Genomic DNA, 7,576 nt, shown 5'->3' with positions numbered 1-7,576 from the left:
GGCTCATCTTCACCAGTGTTCCCTTTCCTCCCTACAGCTCCACTCCTGCTCTCCCAGCTTCTTCCCCTTCTCATTCTTTCCCTCTTTCTGCCTGCTGTTCAGTCATGAAGTCTCCAGTGGGGCCACATTTCTGTCAGGCTCTCATATAGAAGGCTAAGCATCCCCACATTCCAAAGGTAGGTCAAAACGTATGTGGCGAGAAGGGACTTCTGCCAAAACAATGACTCACTGTGTGCATGCAAAGCAGTTCAATAGGAGGTCACGGCTTCAATTAAGAGCAGTGTGCCTGTCCCCAGGAATGCAAGAGGGCTACCACAGAGCCCTCCGAAGGTTTGAGTGTGGCTTCTGTGACACTTGGGAAAGTTATACTCATCATAAACAAGTCCTGATGTTTTATTTCATGACCAAAAGGAGGTGAGGATACCGTGCAGTTCTTGACGTTACAACACCAGACATATTTATAGTAAGCACACACAGCCGCCTTGAGGTTACGCACTAGCTATTAATATAGGTAGTGGAGTAGCTGGTTCTTTGAAAGGCGTCTCTTTGTAGTTTGTTTACTTGCTTGTCTTTCTGACCAGAGTCCTATTTACCAGAACATCGACTAGCACAAATATGGGACTAGGGTGAGGTTGGCTTGGGTAGCTTCCTGTCTCATTATTTCTGAGCCTGGCCTAGACTGACTGGGATTGACTTGTGTTGTCACTCGTGTCTCTGAACCCTTGAATGTGTGTTCTTTTCTATGATTGGTTACCTTAGCAACCAACAAAGCCCACTCAGTGGGCTCCCTGTTAGAATAATCTTGCTACTGTGTGTGTGTGTGTGGTGGGGTAAGCCCTTGCAGTTTGGGGATTTTTTTTTTTAAGATCCCAAGATAATTTCAGTTTATAGCTGAGGACTAGAACAATCATTCTCAGCAAATAACAATACTTTATAATTCATCAGAAGATGTATGGCCGCAAAGCATAGCCACCTCATCCCCAAATCCTCTCCAAGCTGTTCTATGTGTGATCTCACTCTGCTTGCCTGCCTGTCTCCCTCCCTCCCTCCCTCCCTCCCTCCCTCCCTCCCTCCCTCCCTCCCTTCCTTCCTTCCTTCCTTCCTTCCTTCCTTCCTTCCTTCCTTCCTGTTTTAGAGATTCAACCCTTTCTCTGTTGTGAACAACTGACTATGTTCCTTTCATCTGTATCTTTCATGTACTGGAATCTCTTCTTCAGGCCGAGTCTCTCCCTCCCGATTGTAAGGAAGCTAAAGTCTCCTCCACCATTAGAAAAATAATCTTAAAATCTGCCATTTCTACCAGTCTCTCAGAACTTGGCACTGTTGTCATAGTCTTCAAGAAATGTTTCTAAATTCCCTGGCTGCATCAAGCTGCCACCCTAGGACTTGGTACGAGCAGTTGGCTTCTAAATAGAAATGGCATAAAAATAAGTAAATTTCCCCCTCTTCCTGCAATGTAGGACGTTCCCTGAGGGCAGGAGCTATGCCATCTTCATCTTTGTTGACATCTGTACCTGGCTCACTGTAGGTGTTCAATCTATGATTGTTGAGCAGAATTGCAAAAACAATTCTCTGCCTGGACAAAATGACATGATCTACCTACCAACAAATGAGCTTCATGTCTTCCAGCCTGCACACTCTATTTCACACAAATAACTGCTGCAGAAGATGCATGGCATTTGTTTTTGAGTTTTATGCCATGTCACAGGATAATGGCGTGTTTACTTCTGAAAGACAAACGTCTACACAAAGGTTACATAGAACTCCACTCAGCACTATTCTGTCCCTTCCAAGGACACCACCACCACCGTGACCAGCCGAAGTCAGAAGAAAGAAGAATCAACAAAATGGCCTGTACATTATAGTCTTAGAAATGAAAAAATCTTGCCAGACATTCCGCTGCATTTTAAAATTCAGCACCATTTCCCTGTGCGGACCTAGCTCTACCAAGAGTAGGAGTATGCTGGGCTACAGTGGTGACCAGCCCTGTGTTGGAAATTTCCTGTTTCCTTTCTTTTCCTTTTAAACATTTCTTTAAATGTTTGCTCGTGCTTGCCATTTGATTAGTTAGCTGATCTAAGAAACGCCTCAGCCCTGGCCGCCTCTTCCTACCAACATTTTATGAAACTCAAGGCTGCATGTATTCATAAGCACCAGGAGCACCTGTGAGCAATTGACCACACACACCCTTGACTTAGAAGCTTTGGAATATGCTGATGACCCTTAGACGGTTGTTGCAGGTCTGTAATTATGTAAGACCATAACTGAACTATCCCAGCAGCCCAGTTACAGGAAGGGCCGCTCTTTCATATACAATGTGCCACTGCCTCTAAAAATAATTCTGTCCAAGACTCAGAGAGAAGGGCCCTTTAGAGGGGGCAGTCTTTGAAGGACCCATATGCATGGGTTTACAAATGGAATAGGGCCTTAAGATATATTTCATATGTCTCTGAAATATGTGTATAAACAGTGCACGGGGAGGGGAAGCTTCCAAACTCAATGAAAAGAAATTGATGAGTTAAAAATCCTATTTAACGTTATCCATCCTGAAAATTTTACATATAACTGTTTGCTTCTGTCCAGCCTGGAAACAATCTCCACAGAGTTAACAAACTAATTCTGTGAACAGCAGTGTCTCCAAGAAAATGCCCAAATCCATCTTTCAGAGTAGACAGTTCACTGTTGGGTTACAAAACAAAAAAAGATTTGTCTAATTCTTTATTTCTGTGCAAGGATGAGTTCTTCTTATTTTTTTTTTTACAGGGTATACCATTTCACATTTTACGTGAGCAAGGTATTAAAAAGGAAGCCGTACAGTGCTGAAGAAAGTCATCTATTTCTAGAATCAGACTCTCATAACAGGGCCCTAGAAGGCAGTGCTTTTAATTGAGTACAGATATGCTTGGTGAGTTCAGAGACATTCCATGATGTCCACACATTTTCCTAAATCTGTGTAGTTTTCAGGGCAGGAGAGTAGTGGCCAGTGGCTGTGTCACATGGCGTAGCGTCACTGTTCCATGTCACTGCTGAACATTTTGGAGGCTGTCGCCCCAATTGAGGGCCGATGCAAGAGCAAAATTCCCTCTCAATTGTGAAGACTCACAGTGACAAGAACGTGGACTAGCTCCGTAATCATTCCACTGATGAAAGACAAAATTATAATTTGTATATATAGGACTGGAATTAGTGTTAAAATGGATTTTGCCTCTTTCCTTTTTGCTTTGAAAATATATAGCAATTTAGAAAAAAACTGAAGATGCATATGTAGCTCACATATTTCTATGGGAGGGTACTGGTCTACCGCTTTCATTAGACTTGCACACGGTACTTTTTCTTAAAGAAAAGAGGATCTTGTGAAGATTTATGGGCTCACACCTCAGCTTGTAGATGATGCCTTAGTCACTGAGACTTGGTGGGTCTCTTATGCAGCCTAGTACCAGGGCACTGTGACAATAGGCTGTGCTGACATTGCTGGAACCTAAGAGGAAGAAGGTGACCCATTCATCAGTCAACTGACCACCTGCACACAGGCTCTGTGCTAGCTCATTTTGTACATTTAGGAGTATTAAGTATCATGGATCAGCTGGGTCCACCTTTCTGGTTTCTCCACCTGAGGATTGAATAATTCAGCAGCTCTCACCCTAAACCTGCTCCTCTTGCATTTTCTATCTGGGTCACAGCCGTCTATGGCTTCCTCCTCTCTGAATTGCATGCCCACACCCAACATGCAAACACTCATTAAGATCTATCCATCTCTCAATACACCCTTCGGGTTTCGTTGTCACCACTGTTTGGAATGTTGCTATAATCTTCCAACTCTCCTCTCTACCTTCACATCCTCTCCCTCACTGCTATTAAGTTTAATCTAAAACAATCACAAATTTAGTATATTATTCCCTGGTTCAAGCAATAAGTCACAAGCCAAAATGTTTCATAGTAGCCAGAGTGTCTCTTCATAAGCTGCCTCTGTCCTGGTTCTATGTCTACTTGTCTCCCGACATGTAGAGTCTTCCATCACGCCTATAAGCCTATGAACCTGCACACTTGCTGCCGGAATGCCTTTCCCTCCCTTCTTCAAGCTCACTCTCTGTCCATTTCCACTACAACTGGGTTAGGATGTTCCCCACCGTGGCACATCTGTCAGTGTATTGAACTTATTTGTGACTTTTTGTGCTTGTTGCCTAATAGACAGCCGAGAACTGGTAGGGATTATTTGACAGCTAGAGAAATTCCAGATAGACAATGCTCCTACCGATCTTCCAAAAATAGAGCGCTCTAGCTTCACGAGCTTGAGTTTGGAGGATGCTTAGGGGTCTTCGACCCTCTCATCTCTTCAGGAGCATGTAATACCTATGGGGGTAGAACATCCCTGCTGTCTCATTTCATGCTCACTTTGACCTTCGAAGTGAGCATTTCTTGTTATACACATTTTGCAGAACCAAGGCCCCTGTGATTTAAGCAAGGTGTCTAAAGTTATGAAGCTAGTTGTAGGGCAGGGTAAGAAATAGGTCTTTTTCTACTAGGTAATAACTCAGGTCTTTTTCTATTTGGCCAAGCCAGCTTTCCCTTTTCTCAGATGGCTACGTACATCTACAAGTGTTCTCTGTGGCTCAGAGTAAATAAGGGTGATATATCCATATAGAAATAGAACATTTTTGTGGAAGGAATCACATTATGTCAATAAGGCCAACTTTCCCCTCAGCTCTACGGGTTACTAGCCATCTGAATTGGCTGGTTTTATGTGTCAACTTGACACAGGCTGGAGTTATCACAGAGAAAGGAGCTTCAATTGGGGAAGTGCCTCCATGAGATCCAGCTGTGGGGCATTTCTTCAGTTGGTGATCAAGTAGGGAAGGCCCATTGTGGGTGGGCCATCCCTGGACTGGTAGTCTTGGATTCTATAAGAGAGCAGGATAAGCAAGCCAGGGGAAGTAAGCCAGTAAGTAACATCCCTCCATGGCCTCTGCATCAACTCCTGCTTCCTGACCTGTTTGAGTTCCAGTCCTGACTTCCTTTGGTGACAAACAGCAGTGTGGAAATGTAAGCTGAATAAACCCTTTCCTCCCCAACTTGCTTCTTGGTCATGATGTTCTGTGCAGGAAACCCTGAGTAAGACACCATCTAATGAAAATACTTGTCTCATTTGCATTATCTGCTAAGTGGAGAAATTTGCACTAGCGATATTTATTGTTAATATAAAATAAGGGTGAACTTAAACATAAAATTGGGTCTATGAAGGCATTGACCTTACTTGCAGATTTTTAAGCATTTCTTTAGGCAATAGTTTGTGTGTCACAGAAGTGAATGGTTATGATTGTGCCATGCTTGACAACCATAAAAACGAAGGGCCACTATACCACTATCAGGATCACTGGTAGTGGCGGTGGAGAGAGGGTACAGCAGTTAAGAACGCACACTGTTCTTCTGAAGGACCTGAGTTCAGTTTCTAGAAGTCTCACAACCATTTGTAACTCTAGTTCTAGGAGATCCAACATCTTTGTCTTGCTTCCTCCCACACCCTCACACGCGAGTACACACATACATAAGCATTAAAACAAACAAACAAACAAATCTTTTGAAAAAGACCCTTATTGATGTAATCCTCATTTTGTTCTGCGCATTTGGTTGGAGAATGGTTACGGTCATAGACAGTTTTATCTGTCCCTGTCTAGTTTGATTCAGTTCAGTCTTTGTTTTGTTTGGAGACAGAGATTCACTTTGAGGCTGGCCTCAAACTCACATTCCTCCTCCTCGGCCTCCCAAGTTTGGGACGATAGGTATGTGCCAATACAGCAATTCTGTAACCGTCTTCATTAGTGAAGCTGTTCACAGCTGTCGTCGTCTCTCGGTCACTCTCACCCCAGTGCCGGGTTGCAGAGTAACTGATATATAAAGGTATTGAATCTAGCAAACCCATAGTGTTAACCCAACATGAACTCAGCCATCTCTCCTCCTCTGCTTCTCTGGTGGAGCCCTTCTGGGTCATCAGTGCCTCCATTTCCTGGGGACTTGTTAGATATGCAGACTCTTGGGCCCTAGCACCAGGCTACTGAACTCAGATCTGCATTGACTGAGGTACACAGGCCACATAGGCACATACAGTGAGAGAGATGGTGGCTTTCAACCTTGGCTACACTTTAGCAAGGCTTGGGAAGATCTCGGAGATCCTAATGTCCAGGTTACACCCTCCACTGCATCAAGGCTCTACAAACAGAACCCACACAGTGGCTTTTATCACTGCGGCCCTGGTGATTGCATTCAAGAGCCATGGAGGGAACAGTGTCAGGATCACAAATGAATCCAAGGCTGTCTATGCAGTTCCTTCTCCAGGGACAGAGTTCTTCCTACCAAACCATTCTATGCATTTCCATGAGGAGTCCCAGAAAAATTAAACAAACCTGAGTCAGCCAAGTGCAGGCCTAGTTTAGCATCCTGGAATTCCACTGTGCTTGGGCTATGCGTGCACCCCTCTTTTAACAATAAGGTACTTGGTTGTTTGAAACTCTTACTTTTTGTGTGTGAATATTCCATTCTGAACAGTGAACCTAGCAATCTAACATAGGACTCCCAACCTACATGGAGCTGTGGGTACACTCTTTTAAAATAAAATAACATTTCCTTCCTTAACAACAATCAAACGTAGGCAGATCCTATTCCATTGTATTCTCCTGCTGTCTGGGGAGAAGAGGGAAAAGGCCAATTTAACTAAACTGCTTTGGGTGGATGCTCAGTATGGCAATGTTGGGCTCTCAGAGCAACTGTAGAAAGAATCTCCTGTTCATCATGTTAAATCTAGTCAGAGTCAGGTGTGTGCATGATTAAAATCAGATGCATTGCAGGAAGGGACTAACGAACATAGCTGATAACTGATTATAAGTTATAACCTAATCTATCAATCAAAATAGAGAACCATCCAAACTACATCTTATAACGAGCAGCCCCTCCCTCCTTTAGAGTCCCATAAAAAGAGACACAAGGTCCTTGGGTTCTCTTACTCAAGTGGCCCCACTCTCTTGCATTGCAATCTATCACTTCACCTTGAATAGAATTCTCTTGCTATTTTTGCAAATCTCTGCGAGCTTTGTTTTCAGGCCCTTCAGTAAGAGGCCAAGAACCCGGAAACACTGGGTCTGGACTCAATGTTTAGCTGCCATTAACAAAACAGCAACAAAATAATATAGAAATCAAATTTTGCTGGATGTTGGTGGCGCACACCTTTAATCCCAGCACTTGGGAGGCAGAGGCAGGCGGATTTCTGAGTTCGAGGCCAGCCTGGTTGGTTTACAGAGTGAGTTCCAGGACAGCCAGGGCTACATGGTCGAGCACTATCTTGAGAGAGAGAGAGAGAGAGAGAGAGAGAGAGAGAGAGAGAGAGAGAGAGAGAGAGAGAGAGAGAGAGAATCCTTGTGAACTGGAGAGATGGCTCAGCAGTTCAGAGTACTGGCTGCTCTCTTCCAGAAGACTTACATTGAATGCCTAGCAGTCACATAGCAGCTCACACAAACTGGTTGTAACTCTGCAGGTACGTAACATGAAAGTGGTGCACAGATGAACATAGGGACAAGACACAGATATA

This window comes from Mus caroli, unplaced genomic scaffold (assembly GCF_978045245.1).
Source record: "Mus caroli unplaced genomic scaffold, Mus_caroli_1 scaffold_14, whole genome shotgun sequence".
Classification (NCBI taxonomy): Eukaryota; Metazoa; Chordata; class Mammalia; order Rodentia; family Muridae; genus Mus; species Mus caroli.
Note: the sequence above shows the minus strand (reverse complement) of the source record.